Raw genomic sequence first — 20,940 nt, 5'->3', positions numbered from 1 at the left:
GAACAAATCTCTTTCCAACCTGCTCTCCTTAAATATGTCAAATCCATCACCTTAAAGGCTAGTGAGATAACAAAACAAGAGCCCTACTTTAGGTAGACTTTTTGGCCACGGAGAGGACTACGGGAAAAAGAGAAATGGAACTAAAAGGCAAGAGATGAGATACTACGGTTACCTTCTTATTCAAAGGCCAATCTAGGATAAAAAATGAAACTGCAGGGGCACCTGAGTGGCTCAGTGGGTTAAGCACCCAACTCTTGATGTCAGCTCAGCTCCTGGGTTGTAGGATAGAGAGAGACCCTCTACGTATGGAACTGGCTTGGGATTCTCTCCCGCTCTCTCTTGGCCCTCCCCTGCTGCACTCTCTCCCTCTCTCAAAATAAACAAATAAACTTGAAAGAAGAAATAACTTCAGACTATGACAAATACTGATTGACATGTAACACTCAGAATCTTAAAATATTGGAATTAGAATAAAACTTTATAGATTATGCTTCTCCATTAACAAAAAGCCTTCATATATTATTGTCATCAGTTTTATGAAAACACTAACACCAAAGAGATTAGGTAAATATACAAGGTCACATAGGCTCTTTTCTAAATTTTCCAATCCCTAAACAAAAATCTCTTTTAACTCCCAGCCATTTCTCTTTTTCTACATCACTACCCTTACCTGGATCTAAATGGTTACCTTAACGTTTTTGTAAAAAATTAAACAGAAAAGGTGGTTAGGTCAAAGACAATTAGATGATCCTGCTTGGGTTTATGTTACTGGTTTTGTTTTTTCTTTTAAAGAGAGCGTGAGGGAGAGCGGCAGAAGGGGACAGAGAGAGAATCCCAAGCCCACTCCAACACTCAGCACTGAGCCCAACACAGGGCTCAATCCCATGACCCACCCTGGGATCATAACCTGAGGAGAAATCAAGAGTGGAACCCTCAACCAACTAAGTCACCCAGGGGCCCCTGGCCTGGAGTTTAGGTTCTATCCTCAATTGCTAATTTCACTTTCAGACTAGAGGTTCCCATCTTTATTCCTCTGTAACTCTCTAAATTTCATTTTTTCTTTCTTCTGCTCACTCTTGTTCTTTCCTATTATTTTCCATTCCTTTTATTTCCCTACTATTCTCCCCTTCATCAATTCTCAAGCGTCAGGAACTTTAAGCACAAAAATTCATGGACTAATCTCAGTTCAAAACCAGAGAAAAAGTACAACAAAGCTAAAATGAATTTAGCTTCATACCTGTACAAAGAGGCTATGGGTGTGTAAGACATGAACAAAACCTGAAACCACATTTTAATTTTTGGCTAACCAAAATTTTACCAGTTATTAACAAACAGCAATACGAACAATATTTTCCTCTTCTACCTTTTAGCTTAATTCCAAATGCCACTAGTAGTCAATATTAACCAAAGAGAAGCAGTATAAGAAACAAAAATATCATGGATAATGCTCAAATTAGCATTTATAGTGTAGCACGGTGACTGAAAGTGTGGAGCCCTCCAGTCAGACCTGAGAGATTGGGCCCAGACTCCTACGTAACTTTGGTCCTAACCAAGTAACTTTCTCCAAGTTTCAGTCTTTCTAAATCTTAATTTTCTTTATCTATACCACTGTAACAGCACTTTCTTCACAGAATTAGTCTAAGGTTAAGATATACTAGGTAAATATGTTTATTATACAGAATATGTGACACTATCATCATCTATAAGTATTACTAGATTATTTCTTATGTCTATAGTCCTAGGCACAAATTAAAAAAAAAAAAAAAAAAACAATAGAGTAGGGGAGAAAAAGAGGCTCAAAACATGGTACTAAGAGGGTAGGGGGAGCAGCCCAGCAATTGTTCCAATTAGTATTGCTATCTACTCAATGCCAAGAATATAATAAAATATTTATCAAGACGTTCAAGTAAGTAAATATGTCCTTGAACAACTGCTGTAAGCAAAGTTCACCAACGTCAGACCATTCAAAGATTAAAGTTAATTGTTAAAAACCCTGACTCTGGAGTTAGTTTTACCCTGACACCAAGGCTTTCAGGTTAACATCCATAGGAATAATTTAAAGGAAGATAATCACAAATAATGTTGTTCTTTTCCACGAAAAAAAAAATAATTACCAGTTCAGCTTTTTTTTTAAGGTTTATTTTATTTTGAAAGAGAGAAAGCCCGCGTGCAAGCAGGAGAGGGGCAGAGAGACAGAAGAGAATCCCAAGCAGGCTCTGTGCTGTCAGCACAGAACCACCCTGGGGCTCAATCCCACAAACCCGAAGATCATGACCTGAGCCAAAATCAAGAGTGAGGTGCTAACCGACTGAGCATCCCAAGTGCCCTTCCAGTCAACATTTTTTTTTTAATGTTTATGTAATTTTGAGAGGGAGACAGAGAGAGAGGTACAGAATCCGAAGCAGGCTCCAGGCTCTGAGCTGTCAGCACAGAGCCCAATGGGGGCCTGAACCCCAGAACTATGAGATCTCAACCTGTGCCGAAGTCAGCCACTTAACCCATGAGCCATCCAGGCGCCCCGCAGTTCAACTTTTTAATCCCATTTAAGATATATATTCTTAGACAAATTACTGAAAAGTCATTAAATTCAGAAATGAATAAAATAGCAGGCAATCTGAAGTGAAAAGGTGTGGAGAATGGTCTTGCCACTTTTTTTACATAAATCAAGGTGGAAGCTCAATTAAAAGTACTACATAGCACTGACGTAGAAACACAACTAACCCAGTCTATTTTAACAAAATTAATGAACTCTAATCTCAATTTTAGATCAGAAATAAATGCTATATTTGGATACTTCCATTCTTTTGGACTCTACTACCTCTTCTGCTCTAAGTGAGATAAAAGGATTCAAGAGCAAAGCAAAAAGTTTTGAAATAACTGAAGTACTGACAAGTTGTAAGGCCATCTTGGCAAAATGTTCAAAATTAAATCTTTTATCTCAGAAAGTAATTAAATGAATAAACTCTAGTTTTATTATATTTACTAGTAGTAACTATCTAAAAAATGTATTTTAATAAATTTTTAAAGACATTCCTATGCCTAGAATAGACTGAGAAATTATACGGTAACAAAGTACTATATTCAATTCTGAAAAATATAACAATTATTAAATCAGAATTCTCATTGTCAGAAGATCTCTATTACAGCAATATTTCCAATTTTTTAAAAAAGCTTTGTTTATAAACATAAGCCAGCATAAACTTCCAAAAAAGAAATCAGTTATTAAAAGAATTAAGAACGATTATGAAATATCAGGTTTAAAAACCAAGCCCTATGTTATAATTTAAACTACCTAACTAAACTGTAACACAAAATTTCCTTAGAAAGCAGTCTAAACTCACACTAAGAAAGTAAACTGGGGGTGCCTGGGTGGCTCAGTGGTTAAGCATCCGACTTCAGCTCAGGTCATGATCTCATGGTTCACTGGTTTGAGCCCCAAGTCGGGCTCTGTGGTGACAGCTCAGAGCCTGGAACCTGCTTCAGATTCTCTCTCTCTCTCATCTCTCTCTCTCTCTCTCTCAAAATAAATAAAGATTTAAAAAAAATTAAAAAAATAAACTGGCTGGAAAGACTCATGAAACATTTTTTCCCGCCTTTTTAACAATCTATGAATCCATAAAAATTAAGATGAATACTGATCATAAGGATTTTTGTTTTTTTTTTTTTTTTTTTACTTTCGGAGCACAAAAATGGAAAATGTGGACTGTTTGATCTGAAATATTCTTAAATCTTAACCTCTTTCTTCATTTCAATTTACTTAACAGTACTTTACAGACTGTCCAGGAAACTAAGCCAAGCAGTATTATTCCAAGAAACAGAAAGTCTTCCAACATAGGATAAACTTGACGCATTAATTTACAAATGAACTCTTGATTTGCTCACCATTTAATACTTACAAATTCCAACAGGACTGCACAGGAAGGTGTTGGGTTTTCTCTGTAATCTTTATGTTTTCCAGTTTGTTTTTTTTATTTTGTATCCTCTGAAATAATATCCAAGTTCTTTGAAGATACTTAACCTATGACTATTTGACATAGAGTTACTTCAAGTCAGCTACCCATACTTCTGTCTTAAAGTTTTCATACGGCTATCTCCAGAATTAGCCAAGTTCCTTGGATTTAAGATTTTAAAGTCTTCTTTATTATTCCATGTACTTGTCACTGTTGTACTTATCCACTCCAGATGAAATATCCAATTTATGAGCCAAAAAGCAAAAACAAAAAGAAAATTTCACATCTGAAGAACATTCCTAAACATCAACACAAAGAGAGACACATAGCTATCTCAATACTACCATGCTGCTGGAAAACTGCAACATCTTAAATTTCCACGTAAATAAAAGATAAAAGGAAAAAAAACTCTGTATTCTTCAACGTCTTCATTTAGAAAAGCTGTCCCTTGTGACATGAAAATAGCTGAGGTCAAAAATTCCTAAAACTTTAATGAAGGTAAAATAAAATGCCATGAAACTTCAGCAGTACTTAAACAGTAATTTGAAACTGCCGAAACTACTTAGTACACAAATCAAACATATCTTACAGTTTGGCTGAAGAACACTAACTACAGGAGAAGGGTGGGGGTGGGGGGAAGGGGCAAAAAAAAAATACCACCAGCTGAAATAATTTAACCAGTTATATAATCCCGTTTGAACCAAAATACTGAAGAAATGACTGGGTCTCTTTAAGTAGCTTGCAGAACTGTTCACTACTATAAATTCACTTCAGAGATGATCTTGCCACTTTTAATAAACTTCTGGGGCAAAATTATCCAAAGATACTGTAATCCCAAAATGGCACTTCAAATATCCGGGCCTTTTAACACAAAACCCTAGAAGATGATCTTCACAAATGGGTAATTCAATCACCTGTAAAAGTTACAAAAAAAAAAAAAAATTACACACTGAATTTTAATTTTGAGCAAAAAATTAACCCCCATCTTGAAGAAGCCTACTTCTAGAGAGAAATTCACCTCTATCCAATTTTACTGGATCTAAAAAAGGCTCTGCCCAAGCAAGCGCCCAAAAAACACTTTAATGTATTAAAAAGACTTTAGAATAAGAGAGAAAAAGGTGGGAGATGATGTTACAGAACACAAGGAGTGATTTCAAAGGGAAGGGGGTGCGGATATAATACAGGGGGATTATATAAACAAACCTTCCCCACACTTGGGAGTAAAAATTAAAACTATGAAACTGCCACACAATCTTATAAAAGATCTTCATATTTTCAATTCACGCTACCGAAGAAAAACGAACAGGCAGGTGTGGTGCCATGGGGCATTAGTAAATACAACTTAAGAGAATAAGGAATGTAAAAGGAAAGACGCGCCCTCCAAATTAGAATGTCTAAAAGAAAGACACATTTCCCCATTAAGGGTAGAAAGTAGGTGGGTGAGAAACGGGATATGAACATTCCTAAACTCGCCTGAGGGTGAGACTTCCCTGGCTTCTGAGGGCAACTGTGGGAGAAACGTGTCGGTCCCATTTCCTTGAATTAAGAAAACAGGTTTCTCCCAACACTGAGGGGGTGGTAGGTACCCAACCCTTCTCGTAAATCACGTTAAGAGTGGTTCTCTCCAAAAACAGAATAGGTCCCTTCAGGCCCCACAGGACTCGGGGGGACATGGTAGCACTGGACTCAGTACATAGCTAGTGCCACAGACCCGGGAGAGGCGGAAAGCGGGCGCGCTACTGAAGAAAACAACCGAAGGCCACAACTCGGCCTCGACCTCCCTCAGCTAAGAGGAGCAGTAGTGCCAAAGGAGGCGGGCGTGTGCGAGAGGCCGGAGGAAGGAAGACCGAGCACGGAGGGCGTCGGACCCGTTCTGAGCCTCCGCCAAACATCCCCCCAGCCACCAAGCCTCAACCACCCACCCCCTCGCCACAACCACCACCCCCGCCTCACAGGGGCCAAGTAAATATACAGAGGCCTCTCGGCGCCGTCTTTCCGTCTCCCTCCTTGCTCTCCTCCACCCCCCACACCGCGTCCGAGGGCAGCCTCACACCTCGCGCCGCCAACGCCGCTCCCGACCCCTCAAACCCCAACGCCGACACGGGCGCCCCCTTCCTCCCCCAGACTCCAGCACGGAGCACGGAAGACGGTGTTACCTTCTGCCACACCAGAGGTGCCCCTGGCCTGGGGGTGCCGCTGCGTTCGATCCCGGGAGAGGTTTTCGGTACTTGAATAATCCCCTTTTGCCGCTTTTTCCCTCCCCCACAACCAGTCTCAGTCCCAAATGGCGCCGACCCGATCCGCAATGTTCTGGGTCAAGTCTCGCGAGATCGTGGGAAGGTGGCGAGGCGGGGAAGGAAACTAGACGGGTTGAAGAGAAGGGAGGGAAAAGGCGGGGCGAGGAGAAGGAGGAGGGAGAAAGGGTGTGGAAGAAGCGCTGCGAACGAACTACTGGGCGGGGGCAGCAGGAGGAGCGCCTCCACCAGAGAACCTTCTGGCCCAAGCAACCGCTCACGCCCGGGCCGAAGAAGCTCCGCCCTCTAAGTGGGGCGGCTGGGGGAGGGGAATGGGGCGTGGCTACGTCTGGGGGCGGGGGCGTCGAGGAAGCCCCGGAGGTAGGGCGCGTGGGGGGCGGTGGCTCCGCGCAGTGACGTCAAGAGCAGCTGGAGTCGGGGATTACCCCCTGCTGCTGACGTGAGGACGGTGAACAATCGGGGAACGTTCGGTGGAAGGGGGAATTCCCCGCCGCTCCCAGAGGAGCCCCTCCTCCCGCCCCTCCCCCACCCGGGGCCGACCCGGAGGCTGTGATGGTGGGGCCACCGAGCGGGTGAGGGGAGAAGGCTGAGCAGGGAAGCGGCCGCACGAGCTGTAGTGGCGCGCGCAACGGCGTCTTCCCGGCTGGACGCTCGGAGGAGCCGCGGCGCGCGCCCCTCGCCTGGTACCGCGCTCGGGCCTGGGCGGAAGGGAGATCACATGCTTGCCTGTACACAGCCCTGCGCGGGCGGAACGCTGGTGGTGCAGGCACAGGGCTAATTGGGCGCCCTGAAGCAATGGATCCATCATCGAATGCAAATATGAGTGTGTCAGACATAAACAATTTGTACCGGAGTCCAGTGGCTGAAGAAAGGGGACTAACTCGGTGGGTACTAAGCTCAGATTCTTAAAGGGTAAAAATGGCTACTAGATGTAATCGTGCTAATCATTTTTCCTTCTGCTAAATCTACATGAGGTGAGAATTATTTCAACACTGTCTCTGGCCGGCACACCCCACACAATTTTTTTTTAATGAATTTAATGGTATTCACAGTTATCTAATTGCGATACTTTCCCCCTTTGTAACAGGAGGCTTACTTTGAAACCTGTGAAGTTAGCTTTCTAAGAGGAATGAAAGTAATTACATGTGTTTAAGGGAAAATGTTAAGGGAGGTGTTTCAACCAGAGAAATTCCAGTAATTAAGTCCTTGTCTCTCCGCACTCCCCCAAGCCACAAAGCCTTCATACACAGTAACTTTATAGTCCTTTTATATGCATTATGGGATTTGTAGTTTAATGGACGGCTTCTAAAAGCTCCCTGAAAGAATGTTTGAATGTAAATTCAACAAAAATTTCACCTCCCAACCTTCTAGTTTAGTTTGCATCGGGGAAATAGACACTTTGGGCAATTAATACCTTAACGAGAGCAAAGAAAAGACAATTAACACATGCTGTATATCTTATCTGTGCCAGGCACTTTGTCTTTATACCAGCTTATGAAATGGGTGTTATTTGCCACGTTTTGCAGTTGAGGAAAACTGGTTCAGGTTAAGTGACGTTTAAGCTTGCGGTACATGGAAGCTGAGCGCCACCAGCTTGGCTGTACCTCTAAAATTTGCTAAAGTCTTAATCCATATTCTTTACACTACACCGCTTCAGTATAAGTAAAAACAACAGAAAAAATTGATAATAGAACACCCACAAATTGCCTGTCCTAGGGCAAAAGACATAAAGTTGAAAAATAAAATGGAGAAACAATTGTAATCTATGACAAACTGCTTAATATTTAATTGTACATACATAGTCACTACCTTAATATCTGATAATATTATATTTACCTATCAAGAGCTTTTACAAATCATGAAAGATAACTATACTAACTCTTAGAAAGTCAAAGGACAAAAACAAGTTGGTAATGTGTGTGTCAGAAATTATAAGAAAATATGTTCTGGGACGCCTGGGGGGTTCAGTCGGTTAAGCGTCTGACTTTGGCTCAGGTCATGATGTCACGGTTCATGGGATTGAGCGCCGTGTCTGGGTCTGTACTGACAGCTCAGAGCCTGGAGCCTATTTAGGATTCTGTGTCTCCCCCTCTCTTTGCATCTCCCCCACCTGCACTCTGTGTCTCTCCCTCTGTCTCTCTCTCTCAAAAATAAATAAGTGTTAAGAAAAAAAATTTTTAAAGGAAAGATACTCTACCTCACTAGAAATCATTAAAATGAAAATAAAGCTAACAATGAGATACTACTTTTCACCTATTAGATTGGCAATGACATTAAAAGAATAAAACCTAGATGAGGATATAAGGAATAGATAACCATAATTGCATTAAACATATCAAGAATCAAAATCTATACAGCATTTCTGGAAGATAGTTTGGCTTTCATTTAAAAAAAAAAATCTTTGAGATACACTTTGCGCTGGGGTGCCTGGGTGGCTCAGTCAGTTAAGCTTCTGACTTTGGCTCTGGTCATGATCTCAAGGTTCATGGGTTCCAGCCTCACATCCAGGCTTTGGATTCTATGTCTGCCTCTCTCTCTGCCGCTCCCCAGCTCTCTTTCTCTCAAAAATAAATAAACATTTAAAAAAAATTTTTTAAAGATACACTTTGCCCAGCTTTTCTACATCTTAGAATCAATTTTAATAAAATAATGGGAAAGGTTTGCAACAATTTATAAAGATACTCTGTGATAAATTGCTTATAACTACAAAAAAAATTGGAAACGACCTAAGTTCCTATAAATAAAGAGACTGAGTAAATAAATTATGGACAACCATGTATAGAATACAAAGCCATTAAAAAGGATGGTGTAGGGCCACCTGAATGGCTCAGTCAGTAGAGGATGCAACTCTTGATCTTTGGATGAGTTCAAACCCCACATTGGGTATAGAGATTACTTAAAAATAAACAAACAAACATGATGATGTGCTTTTTTGTGGAAGGAAAAGGGGGTGGGGGAGAGGGGGCCGCTTGGGTGGCTCAGTAACTTAGGCATCTGACTCTTGATATCAGCTCAGGTCATGATCTCATGGTCATAAGATCAAGCCCCGAGTTGGACTGGGGCTCAGAGTTGAGGGTGGACCCTGCTTGGGATTCTCTCTCTCTCACTCTGCCCTCCCCCCCCACCAAAATAAATAAACATTTTTTAATGGTCATATGAAATAAATTTCACAGCCTACCATCCAAAAAACGTTTTTATTCACAGCATACCAATAACAAAAATAAAAGGTAGTAATACGAAGAAAGGAAAGAAAGAAAGAAAGAAAGAAAGAAAGAAAGAAAGAAGAAAGAAAGAAAAAAGGTAGATTATAAAACTAATGTCCCATTTTTGGCAAAACGAAGTATGTACCAAATGAGAAAATCTGACTGAATATTACAAAAATGTTGACTGTGCTTAGTTCTAGGTGGCAGAATAATAGAGGATCTTTATTTTATTATTTAGACTTGATAAGAGGTTATGTTACTTTTCTAATCAGTTTTTAAAAAGCAAATTGAACAATTAAATACAAGAACCTGTCTCCAACCAGCATGTTTTTCCATTATTTTATTTTATTCATTTACTGAAAACTAAAAGGATTTATCACATAATTAATTAATAAATATAACATAGTAGTTCAGGAGAACATTTCTTTAGCTCTGTGCAAGAGAGTTTAATTAAATTAGTTTGATAATTCTCTCAATGATGTTATAGATATCAGCCACAAAGAGATTAAATAACTTGCCTCCAAATTAATGTTAGCCCAAATATACAGTGATATATAAACATTTCCAACTTATTTGTAACAGAGAAAACTAAGAAACCTAATATCTGCCGACAGAATACTGGTGAAAAAACTAAGGTAAAAGGGTTTCTGGGTAGCTCAGTTGGTTAAGTATCCAATTCGTGATTTCAGCTCAGGTCATGATCTCCTGGTCACTCGTGAGATCAAGCCCCACATCAGGCATGGAGCCTGGTTAAGATTCTCTCTCTCATTGGGGTACCTGGGTGGCTTAGTTGGTTAAGCATCTGACTTCAGATCAGGTCATGATCTTACAGTTCATGGGTTCGAGCCCCACGTTGGGCTCTGTGCTGACAGCTCAGAGCCTGGAGCCTGCTTGGGATTCTGTGTCTCCCTCTCCCTGCCCCTCCCCCACTCATTCTCTGTCTCTCAAAAATGAATAAATATTAAAAAAAAAAAAAAGATTCTCTTGCTGTCTCTTAAAACCAAAAGTAAAGCACTTTGATGTAACAGAATACAGCTCTTAAAAAAAAATAAGGTAGACCTATAATACACTGTCAGAGATGTTCAATATGTTTTGTTAAGAGATAAAAGTGTAGCTTCATCATCATCATGATGCCTAAAAAATAATTCTTTAATGTTCACTAAATCAGGATTCTTTATTTTATTCATTGCTGTGCTATTTGAATATACTATTTTATAGTAATTTAATGTTTAAAACTTAATTACCTGGGGCACCAGGGTGGCTTATTTAGTTGAGTGTCTGACTCTTGATTTTGGCTCGGGTCAAGATCCCAGGGTAGTGGGATGGAACCCTGATTGGGCTGAGTGTGGAACCTGCTTAAAATTCTTTCTCTCCCTCTGCCCCTCTTCCCAGCTCACTCTCTCTCTCTCTCACTCTCTAAAATAAAGTTTATTTTTAAAAAATTTGGGGCACCTGGGTGGCTCAGTAGTTTGGTTGGGTGGCCAACTACAGCTCAGGTCATGATTTCGTGGTCTGTGTGTTCGAGCCCTGCATTGGGCTCTGTCCTGAGTGCTCAGAACCTGGAGCCTGCTTCTGATTCTGTGTCTCCCTCTCTCTCTGCCCCTTCCCTGCTTGCTCTCTGTCTGTCTGTCTCTTTCTCTCTCAAAAATAATAAATAAAAAAATTTTTTAAATAAATAAAAAAATAAATACATAAAATTTAATTATGCAGTGATCTGCAACAATTGAAGAATATAATGAAATATTTGTGTAGGAAACCTTGAATCATTCAAAATTATATCCAAAGTTCCTTTTCTGTGTTCCCATTGTACAATCCTATGCGTACCCCTTTGATTAATTATCTATCCATTCCTACTTCTACCTTGAGCCTTAAAGGGTATGCAGGAACTTCCTTAGCATTTTTCCTACACTTATTACCCTAGATTCTTATTGCCAATTTTCTTACTTATTTCTACCACTGAATTCAAAATATCCTTGAAAGCAGAAATTATATCTTTTCCTTCTTTATTCATAGCAATTAGCAAAGTTTCAGCCGCGATGTAAAGTCTCCAGTATTTGTTCAATGTACCACCTCCCTACCTTAGTCTTTGTTTTAGCCTCATACTAACTGCAGTTCTCAGAATTTCCCTTGTTCTTGAACATTCTATGCAAATATTATTCCCTTTAACTAGATTGCCTTTCTCCTCCCCACTCTCTGCTTTGCAAATTCTTATTTCTAATACCTGGAAACCTTGTTCAAATAACTCTCAAGTAAACCACAATCAGGTAAAGCTCAGAACTTCCTTCTCTGGACTCTCATATGGATTTACACTCACTTGTATCACTATTTATTCTCCTGTGTGTCCCTCTTTCTAGATGGTGAGACCCTTATTCCATTCATTACCTGTCCCTAAAACAATGCTCAATCCATAGAAGGTCCTCAATAAATATAACTGGCAGACAGATGACTGAAGCATCCATACCCCACTCATCTCCTGTTCCCATGCACCCACACAGCCTGACCTGTTTGAGGTCACTGCCTAGGTGCAGAGGTCCTCGCTTGTTCTCTGTTGACTACAGATTATGGTCCTGCTATTACACTCTGGTGATTGACAGTCTGAGTTGAGGCTCAACCACCTAACTTGGAAAAAATGGGAAACTCACAAAGGTTTTCTCTTTGGTATCATAAAAAAAAAATACATTTGCATGCTACTCTTTCTGCCTAGCATGTTTCACAATTTTGTACTGATCCATTTAATGGGTCCCTCTCCTTACTGGATTTCGTAAGGCAAGAGCCCATACCTGTTTTGTTCCCTGTTGTGTCCCCAAAACCTGGTACAAAACAAAACTGGGCACAGGGTAAGTACTCCATAAATACTACCTGGTTGGAGGAAAGACTGGTTAATGAAAATAAAAACATTTTAAAAATAATTTTCTTAATTTTATTTATTTATTTATTTATTTATTTATTTATTTATTTATGTAATCTCTATATCCAGCATGGGGCTTGAGCTCATGACCCTAAGATCAAGAGTTGCATGGTCTTTGTTTATTTATTTGTTTGAGAGAAAGCATGAGCAGGGGAGGGGCAAAGCAGAGAGAGAACGAGAGACAGAGAGAGAAAATATCCCAAGCAGGCTCCATGCTCTGCAAAGAGCCTAAAGCACGGGGTTCCATCTCACCACCATGAGATCACGACCTGAGTCAATATCAAGAGCCATAAACTTAACCAACTGAGGCACCCCGGCACCCCATATATATGGTTTTGTGTCCATTTTTAATTTTGTATGTTCTAAAATTCCCCATAGTTTAAAAAGTCTTCATTTTGTCTATATTCCATTTTAAAGACTAATGTAAGATTTGATTTCCTAATTTAAAACAGTTTATGCTAGTTGTATGATCTCTTTATTTTTAACACAATAAGGATGATTATATTTTTGATCAACTTTTCTGACCTTCTTACCATCAGAAAATAGTCCTGATTCTATTAAGGTTTCCTCTGTGATTATAAATTTAAATTATCAAGATTTTCTCCCTTTTGATGAGAAAATTGACACTTCTTTGATTTTTCTTAATGTTTTACTTATTTAAAAAAATTTTTTTTTATGTTTATTTATTTTTGACACAGAGAGAGAGAGACAGCATGAGCGGGGGAGGGGCAGAGAGAGAAGGAGACACAGAATCCGAAATAGGCTCCAGGCTCTGAGCTGTCAGGACAGAGCCGGATGCGGGGCTCGAACTCACAGACCACGAGATCATGATCTGAGCCGAAGTCGGACGCTCAACTGACTGAGCCACCCAGGTGCCCCTGTTTTACTTATTTTTGAGAGAGAGAGACAGAGACAGAGACAGAGACAGAGCGTGATCAGGGGAGGGGCAGAGAGAGAGACACAGAATCGGAAGCAGGCTCCAGGCTCTGAGCTGTTAGCACAGAGCCTGATGCAGGGCTTGAACTCAAGTACCAGAGGTCATGACCTGGACTGAAGTCAGAAGCTTAACCAACTGAGCCACCCAGGTGCCCCGACACTTACTTCTTTTTTTTTTTTAATTTTTTTTTTTAATTTACATCGAAATTAGTTAGCATATAGTGCAACAATGATTTCAGGAGTAGATTCCTTAATGCCCCTTACCCATTTAGCCCATACCCCCTCCCACAACCCGTCCAGTAACCCTCTGTTTGTTCTCCATATTTAAGAGTCTCTTATGTTTTGTCCCTGTCCCTGTTTTTATATCATATGAGGACTCTAAGAGTCAAAACAAATGAACATAAGGGAAAGGAAACAAAAATAATATAAAAACAGGGAGACAAAAATACAAACAAAATAATATAAAATAAAATAAGTCATATAAAATAATAAATAATAAAATAAATAATATATATAATAATATATAATATATTATTTATAAAAATACATAATATATATTACATAAATAACATGTTATTTATAAAATATAATAATAAATATAAAATTAAATAAAACAAAAATAATATAAAAACAGGGAGCCCAACAGTTACTTCTTAAACAAAGCAGATACGTACGTTGACAAATATTCCTCCAGGCTTCAGTTATGGGTGGCCCAGTTTCCCTTATTGGCATGTCCACTTCTGTGCTCCCCACTCTGTACCAGGAGGTGTGGAGGAACACCATTAGCATGAGCACAAATTACCAGCAAAAGTTTTAAAATGTTCTCTCTCAATATGTGACTTCCAAAACACAGCCTTCTCTTACACAGCTTTAACAGTTTTACACCTACAGCAGGAATATAAGCATGTAAATGGTTGTAGATGAGGTAAAAAAACACATTTTACAGTTTTTAAAAAAGATTTGTGGTCGATTTCAATATGTTGTATCCTTTATCATTTCCGGAATGGAGTACAAGAAACCCTGGAGGTGTAATTGCCCCTGTTGCCTCACCTTGTCATGAATTGTGTAATCTGAGGAGAAGCTGAATCCAGACTGGTTTACTTTGCTACCTTTTTATTCTAGGTACAATAAACATGTGGGACACTGCTTTGGAATATTCTCCATGGCCAGATTTCCTTCATATTTATTCTCTGAGGTTTCCAAGTTCATTTTTAGATGGCATCCTCCACTTTTGACTCTGAACACCCATTTTATGAAAGGAAATGCATCACATACATCAGAAACTTTATTGAATCAGTCAGTAGCTTCCCAAGTGCAACTGAGTGGCAGCCCTTCCAAACCATTCTACTTAAATGCATTAATGCCTCCCATAACACTAAGTCTAATTACCTAATTGGCATATAGAGATATAGACAGAAGCTAAATGACACAAAAGCCAATCAAACGATATCAGAGATGGAAGAAAAACCTGAAAATTTCTAGTTTTGATACTTTAAGAAGCCTTTAAGTTTTAGGAGTAGAGATTATAGATCACTCCAACTTTACTGAGGCTAGAAACTGTGTTCACACTAACTGGCTTTTATTAAAATTCATAGGAATTAAAGTGGTGGGGCTCCTAGGTGGCTCAGTCAGTTGAGCATTGAGCATCTGACTTCAGCGCAGGTTGTAATCTCATGGTTCATGGATATGAGCTCCACATCAGGCTCACTGCTGTCAGCGCGGAGCCCACTTTGGATCCACTGTCCCCTCTCCTGCCCCTCCCCGGCTCATGTTCTGTCTCTCAAAAATAAATAAATATTAAAAGTAATAGGGCAGCAGAGGTGGCTCAGTAGGTTAAGCATGCTACTTCAATTCAGGTCATGATCTCGTGGTCCGTGAGTTTGAGCCCCGAGTTGGGCTCTGTGTTGACAGCTCAGAGCCTGGAACCTACTTAGAATTCTGTCTCCCTCTCTTTCTCTGCCCCTCCCCTGCTCACACTCTGTCTGTCTCTCTCTCTCTCTCCCCCCATCTCTCGCAAAAAACTAAACGTTAAAAAAATTTTTTTAATAATATTAATAAATGAAATAATGGTTTATATCATGAGAGCATATTTGATTATACTTTAACCTTTTTCTTCCTTTTAATTATGAAAATAATATACACTTAAAAATATTTGAATACTACAAAAGTATATAAATTAGAAGTAAAGTCCAATTATACTTCTAGAGTGAAACTTTTGTGAAGTTTGTTGTGATCCTTCTAGATTTTTTCTTTTTTTATTATTTTTTTTTTTCAACGTTTATTTATTTTTGGGACAGAGAGAGACAGAGCATGAACGGGGGAGGGGCAGAGAGAGAGGGAAACACAGAATCGGAAACAGGCTCCAGGCTCCGAGCCATCAGCCCAGAGCCTGACGCGGGGCTCGAACTCACGGACCGCGAGATCGTGACCTGGCTGAAGTCGGACGCTTAACCGACTGCGCCACCCAGGCACCCCGATTTTTTCTTTTTTTAAAAATTTTTTAAATGTTTATTCATTTTTGATAGAGATTGTGAGTGGGGGAGGGACAGAGAGAAAGGCACACACAGAACTCAAAGCAGGCTCCAGGCTTGGCGCTGTCCGCACAGAGCTCCACGCAGGGTTTGAACTCACAAACCGCGAGAGTATGACCTGAGCTGAAGTCAGATGCTTAACTGACTGAACTAACCAGGCGCCCCATCCTTGTAGATTTTTTCTATACATAGAAACATATATTTAATAAAATTGATTTATATATACTATTCTGTAATTAGTTTTTCAACTTAATAATATATGGACATCTTTCCATGTCAGTATACTTGATACTTATTATTTTTAAGAATTATGTAATAATCCATTGAAAGAATTCACCTTATCTTATTTAACCAGTGTCTTCTGGAAAGACATTTAAATTGCATCTACTTTTTCCTCCTATAAACCATATAGTAATGTTTCTGAATTTAGAGTGAGTTTGGAAAGGAAAAAGAAGTAAGTGGTAGAAAAATTATGATAAATGCCAGTGGGTAAGTCATTAAGCCAACGATGGTAGTTTTAAGGAAGATTTGGCAAAATAACATCATTTACTAGTATTTATGATGAACCAGGTCCCAGTTAGTTGTGATCCATGCTGCCATTTTCTTAATACTGCTACTATTTTTACTTTAATAGACTCAGATTAATCATGATTCCAGATAGTACTGGAAACATCCTGAACTTTAAAGGCCTGGGCTTGAATCCTAGCGCAGGTCAGATCAGATTTATTATACTAGGTGCTGTTGCTATGCTATTTATTGAGGGTATAGGAATGATTAGGACACAATCTGTCCGGGGTGCCTTGGAGGCTCAGTCTGTTAATCATCCAACTCTATTTTGGGTCAGGTCATGATCTCACAGTTTGTGAGTTCATGCCCTAAGTCGGGTGCCCTGCCCACTAGGGATTCCCTCTCTCCCTGTCTCTCTGCCCCTCTCACCCACCAAAAATAAATAAATAAACTTAAAATACACACACACACACACACACACACCATCTGTCCTCCAGATTCTTACAGCCTGAGAGATGAAGCTGACATAATATCTATTTTGTTTGCTGCCTGTTCCTCCAGTGTCTAGAGCAGGGCCTAGTAATAGTAACCACTCAATGTTATTTGTTGAGTGAATGAACTTTTAAGACTGTGCCAAGTGCTGTTAGAGGCATGCATAGAGTGCTATGACATGTCTTTCCAAGAAGAAGCCTTAAAAACTGAGTCTGATGGGGGTGCCTAGTTGGCTTAGTCAGTAGTGCATATGATCTTTGGTATCAGGGTCTTAGGATCATGAGTTTGAGCCCCACATTGGGTGTGGAGAGTACTTTAAAAGAAAAAGAAAAAGAAAAAACTAAGTCTGATGAGTCAAACAGAATTTCAGGAGAAAAGGATGAAAATAAGCCAGAACACGGCATTTACAAAGATGCAAAGAGAAGCGACTGCCACCATACAGGGTGCTGGGAACCATGAGAGAGGGCTAGAAAACAACACAGAGACCATAATAAAAGGGCTTTGACCCTCTGCTAGGAAGATCACATGTTTATTCTGAAGGGTTTGGAGAGTCATTTTACATTTTGTCCCCCTTTATCTGCAGTTCTGCTTTCCAAGGTTTCAGTTACAGTAAACCAGGATCCGGAAGTAGAGGATCCTCTGATGTATCATCAGAAGGTCAGTAGTAGTCTAACTCCACGTCACAATGCCTGTGTCCTTCACCTCATTTCATCTCCTCACAGAGGCATTTTATCATCTCACATCACCACAAGAAGGGTAAGTACAGTACAATAAGATATTTTGAGAGAGATCACTTTCAAATAACTTTTTTTATATATACAGTTGACCCTTGAAAAACATTGGTTTGAACTGTGTAGGTCCACTTATATGTGAGGTGTTTTTTTTTTATATAAGTACAGTACAGTAAATGTATTTTCTTTTCCTTATGATTCTCTTAACACTTTCTTTTCTCTAGCTTGCTTTATTGTAAGAATACAGTATGTAATACATACACAAAATATACATTAATTGACTTTTCTCGGTAAGGTTCTGGTCAACGCTAAGCTATTAGCTAAATATTGGGGGAGTCAAAAGTTATAGGTGAATTTTTGACTACGTGGTCAGCACCCCTAATCCTGTTGTTCAAGGACTAAGTATATTGTTATAAGTGCTCTATTTTATTATGATTTATTGTTGTTAATCTACTGTCACTAATTTATAAATTAAACTTAAAAAAAATTAAACTTTATCATAGGTATGTATGTATAGGAAAAAAACATAAAGTGTGGTACTATCTGTGGTTTCAGGCATCCACGGAGTTGTTAGAACTTACTCCCTCTAGATAAGAAGAGACTAATATATTTTAAGTAAGAGAGAGTTATGATAAGATTCATACTTTACAAGGAGGCTGCTTGTGATCCTCTGAAAACATTAAGGAAATGAAACTCCAGGAAGAGAAAGAAGGTAAGAGGCTATTGCAGTAATCCAAATGAAAGGTGATGGTGGCTGAGACCAGCCTAACCATCTTTCAGTTTCTCCTACACATCATAATTATCCTCCATTTTGTTTCTAACACATACAATTGTGAGAAGGGTTATCATACAGACTGTTCCTTCTGGCTGGAACACATATGCTCCCCCATTTTCAACCACCAGTTCTTACAAGCTTTAAAGTCTTAGCCTAAATGTCACTTCCTTAGGTAGCCTTCTTTGATACCCTGATCCCTCCTTAGCACTGAACATAATTATAAATGATAAATTATTTAATTACAAATTAAGCGGTTATTTATATGGTTATTGTTTGGATATATGCCTCACCCACTGGACTCTAGATTTCATGAGAAATGTGTGAGCGAGTGGGGAGGGAGAGATGTGAAGAGATTCAAGAGTGGATACATAGAATGTTATGTTTAAATGTTTGTGAAGATAGGGCAAGAAAAAAAATCCAAGATTAAATGGAGTTTCCAATTTAAACCCTTGAGTTGATGCTGGTGGCATTCCTTGAGCTAGGAGACAGAGGCAGAGAAATAGGTTAAGTGGAAGACGTAATCATGAGTTCAGTTTGGGATATGTAGGGGGTACAAATCTTAAACCACAAAATCCAATGGGAAAGAAATACAACTTGGCAAAGTTTCCATAATAAGCTCTATATCCCATTGTGGGTTTTTTTTTTAAGTTTATTTATTTATTTTTGAGAGAGACAGACAGTGTAAGCAGGGTGGGGTGTGGGGCAGAGAGAAGAAGAGAGAGAATCCCAAGCAAGCTCCATGCTGTCAGCACAAACCTTGAAGCAATGCTCGAACTCATGAAACCGTGAGATCATGACCTGAGCTGAGATTAAGAGTAAACCACTTAATCAACTGAGCCATCCAGGCACCCCTATTAACTCCAGGCACCATTGTTAACTTCAGTCATCTCCAGCACTCACTCATGAAAACTAAGGCTACTGTTATCTTAGAACTATTTTCTTTACTCTTGGAGTTACTTTGCATGTATTTTATTTGTGTCTTTTCCTCCTTGATTTTCTTTCCTTTTTCTTTCTAATTTTCTCTTTTTCCAAGCCGTAATGTTATTAAAGCAATGTTTGTTACTGCTATTTGACATCACTATCAAGATTACAACAAAATAAATGTGTTTATAAATTAAAACATAAATGATTTTCACTAGAAATAAGGAGATGATTTTGAAGGGGAAAAATTTATTAAATATTGGAATGGATAACCAAGGAGTGTAAGGGATTGCCATCTGGTAAATCCTCAAACTTGGAAGGAGTTTAAAGAGGACTGTTTTTGTAAACAAAACAAAACATATATGTGTGTGTGTGTGTGTGTGTGTATGTATTCGTATATATATTCATATATAAGCAAATGTAAGCAAATAAATCCCTTTATTGTTTATTAGTTTGTGTTGGGTTTCTGTCCCTTTCCGTCCAAGGAGTACCTACAAATTCAGGGTCTTTGTCCTGTAAGGTGATTGATACTATGCAATGTTTTCTTTCATCCATGGTATTCAAAGTCATTTGTGACAGATTTTCAGTTTCTGGTAAAGAAACTGGCTATCTGAAACAACCAATGGGGTAAGCGTAACACTTCTGGTGTTTTTCTGTCCTTTGTATCGACACTATGGCTAGCCCAAAGAAAAATCAAATCCACTTATTCTATCTATAAATAAGTTTCCGTTTAAAGCAGGATCCCTTTTGTGGAAAATAAATTGAAGAGGAAACAATTTATCCTATCCAATTTTCCTCTATCATCCAGGGCAGAAGCTCTTTTCACTTCAACAGAATGAAAAGGGAATCTGAGAAAGATTCTGGGAAGTCTCCTTACAGTTAGTATTCTTTCCTACTGCGAAGGATGAATTCACCCAAACTTTTAGAAGTGCAGAATGAATAGGTAGTGAAGGAAGGTAATTTCCCACTTTGAGGGAAAGATGCTGGTGACTCAAAGAGTAAGAGAAAGTAGAATTGCAATGAGAAAATAAAATTGGATAAGAAAGAAAACTAAAACAGGAAAATAACCTTACTCAGCATTTTCTTTGTGGTTCTTTTCTTTAACTTACATAAAGTGTACTTTCCAATGGCGTGGTCATTCAGCCATTAAACAAATAAATGTAAAGCTCACTGTGACCTAGGCACCAGGTAAATGCTGAGGATGCAACAAAGAGTAAGATACCGATGAGTCCATCTATATTTGTATGAGTCAGAATTAGATTCTAGGAAGGAAAGAAAATGAATATCAAACACCCACTGTATTATTGTACTGAGGTTCTCCAAGCACCCCAAACACCCTAGGCAATGGGCAAAAGGAGGAGGATGCTTAGTCTATTCCTAAGGTAATGAAGAGGGAAGTTTGGAAGACAGGACACCTGACTCTGGTCTGAAAGTCTCAAGACTGTGATGGCCTGCTTTTCTGACAAAAGAGCTAAGCAAGCAGGCTGTGTTGGGAAAGGCCCGCATCCAAAGTTTGGTGCTATAGAGGATGCATGAGCCATATATGGACTCAGATAAACAGGCTGGACTTACCCAAGAGGAACACTTGAAGGTTGTGGTTATGTCAGCAGAGAAGTAGATTATTGGAAACCCCTGGAAACTATCGAAGACAGACAAAGCTAGACACGATAAAAATGGTAAGGGCAAATTTTAATCAGTTATATAGTATCGCAACAGGGGAAAGAGTCCTGT

At 39.3% G+C, this 20,940-nt stretch overlaps 1 protein-coding gene and 1 long non-coding RNA gene across 5 annotated transcripts in view; one reads left to right on the top strand and one right to left on the bottom strand.

Moving 5' to 3' along the window:
• Positions 1-6,289, bottom strand: part of GPBP1 (GC-rich promoter binding protein 1) — a 77,792-nt gene extending 71,503 nt beyond the window's left edge. Inside the window, exons 1-2 of one of the 4 annotated variants that reach the window (XM_030321308.1) lie at positions 6,107-6,289; positions 3,883-4,864 (exon numbers count right to left, since the gene is read on the bottom strand). The gene's annotated coding sequence lies outside the window, so the exon portion shown is untranslated. The remainder of the gene's footprint in view (positions 1-3,882; positions 4,865-6,106) is intronic. The other 3 variants (XM_030321298.1, XM_032593169.1, XM_030321318.1) reach the window with 3 other exon arrangements.
• A 303-nt stretch (positions 6,290-6,592) lies between these two features.
• Positions 6,593-20,940, top strand: part of LOC115518069 — a 58,412-nt gene continuing 44,064 nt past the window's right edge. The window contains exons 1-2 of the long non-coding RNA XR_003970165.1: positions 6,593-7,089; positions 17,366-17,538. This is a non-coding gene — a long non-coding RNA (uncharacterized LOC115518069). The remainder of the gene's footprint in view (positions 7,090-17,365; positions 17,539-20,940) is intronic.

This window comes from Lynx canadensis, chromosome A1, assembly GCF_007474595.2.
Source record: "Lynx canadensis isolate LIC74 chromosome A1, mLynCan4.pri.v2, whole genome shotgun sequence".
Taxonomy (NCBI): Eukaryota; Metazoa; Chordata; class Mammalia; order Carnivora; family Felidae; genus Lynx; species Lynx canadensis.
This window is presented reverse-complemented; position numbering and strand designations above follow the sequence as displayed.